This window comes from Triticum aestivum, chromosome 4B, assembly GCF_018294505.1.
Source record: "Triticum aestivum cultivar Chinese Spring chromosome 4B, IWGSC CS RefSeq v2.1, whole genome shotgun sequence".
Taxonomy (NCBI): Eukaryota; Viridiplantae; Streptophyta; class Magnoliopsida; order Poales; family Poaceae; genus Triticum; species Triticum aestivum.
Window position 1 is genome coordinate 502790631 of NC_057804.1, and position 2204 is coordinate 502792834.

The following is a 2204-nucleotide window of genomic DNA, read 5'->3' on the forward strand; positions in this document are numbered from 1 at the left end:
TTAATGTCGCAACCATCGATCCCCGCCGTGCCAGAAGCTCACCGCGGCCGGCCTTGTCGCCGCCGTGGCCTGAGCTCGAACGGGTCGCGCCCGTGCATCTCACCGAGCTGATGGTGACTCCAGGAGGCTGCGCAGCGCTTTACTTCGCTCGCCCGTGCTCCGCAACGCCGTTTTCGCCAAGGTCCGAACTCCGGCGCCGCCGCGAGCTCCATTCCTGTGAGCTCCGGCCACCCCAGCTCGAGCTGTTGCCACCCCTGGATGCGCGTGAAGCCCAGCAACCCATAGCCGCAAACCACGCCCGAAACCATCCCCTATAGCGCTTTCCCGTGGCGTTTCCATCGTCGGATTCGGCCGCCGCCGGCCGAACTCCGGTGGCCGGTGACGTGGCACGTCATTAGCCACTGATGACCCCAATAATTAACCTCCAGTGAAACTGACAGCCGGGCCCCACATCCTAACTAACTGGCTAACTAAACTAGATTAAGTTTAATCTAATTACCCTGGACCCACACGTCAACATTGACTGTGCTGACGTGTCCATTGGTCGGACCCACCTATCATTGACACTGTACAACACTTGGTCACTGACCAATGGACCCCACACGTCAGGTTTGACCTGGACGGTGCCTATTGACCTGCTAAGGTTAGCATGATGCAATGCTGACGCAGTAATAGGTTTTTCTGGATTTATTCTTACTCAGGAAATTCCAGAAAATAGCTAAAACTTCTTAAATTCATAGAAAATTATCTGTAACTCCAAATAAGATAAATTATATATGAAAAATGATCAGAAAAATCCAATCTATCAATATGTACCATTTTCATGCATGTTAGAACAACTTATGACTACTGTTTAGGACAATTCAATTAAATGGCATTTAAATAATCACATATGGAGTTTGAATTTGAATCGTTGATTCAAACCAACTTCATTTAACTTGCTGCTAGTTGCATTAGCTCAAATCACAGCATATTGCCATGTCATGATCATGCATCATATCGTGCATTGCATTGATTGTGTTCTTCCTTGTTTGCCGGTGTTTGTCCCCTCTCGATAGACGTGGTTCCGACGATGAGTTCGATGACACCGATGAAGAACTATACTATCTTCAGAAGTGCCAGGCAATCAAAACCCCCTTGTTCATTCCGATACAATCCCACTCTCTCGCTCCTGCTCTCTTTTACTGCATTAGGACAACAACGATTCATCTGTTACTTGCTGCGGTAGCTGAACCCCTTTATCCTTTGCATGACCTGTCATTGCCACAGTAAATAGATGAAACCCACTAGCATGAGTAGGAGTTGTTTGAGCCCTGATGTGCCTACTCATTCATGCTTGTTTGTCATGCCTGCTACTGCTTAGAGTTGAGTCAGGTCTGATTCACCGGGGATGAATTGGAGGTGTGTGAATATGTCCTACTATGTGTGAGCTAAGTGTGTGAACACGATTTGGTAAAGGTAGCGGTGAGAGGCCATGTAGGAGTACATGGTGGGTTGTCTCATTGAAACCGTCCTCAGGAACTGAGTTCTGTGTTTGTGATCCATGAACAGCTACTACCACACATTGGGTTCCGGTAACTCGGCCCCTCTCGGCTTATTAATCAACTTGATCTCTGTCCAGGAGTTGCAACTAGTTTCTGGTGTTTGTAGGTAGTGTTAGTAGTCTACCAAGTGGCACCCGGTACAGGTGGGCTTGGGACAGACTAGGCACAGTGGCACGGTGTACCAAGTGGCACCCGGATGGTGGGCTTGGGAACCCTGCTCACATCGTTTGGGGCCGTGAGCGACACCCCGGCCGGATCTCCTTGCGGATGGAACCCGAATAGGTGATAAACCTGGACGAGAGACTTGTGTGGTTAGTCAGGTCGTGGCCGACTCCCTCGCCAGGATTCCGCTTGAAGGTTGCCGAGATACAGAAGGTGTACATGGCGGTAAGTGGCGAGAGCGTGTGTGAAGAAGTACACCCCTACAGGGTTAATATGATCTATTCGAATAGCCATGTCCACGGTAAAGGACTTCTGGGTTGCCTGTATAGTTCATAGACAAGTGAAAGTGGATACTCTAAAATACGCAAGATAAGTGTGAGTGCTATGGATGGCGTTCTCGTAGGGAGACGGGAGCGGATCCATAGTGGCGTATTGATATGGTGTGGACTCGTGTGCGCCACCTCAAAAGAGTTACTCACAGTCGTAGTTTAGGATAGC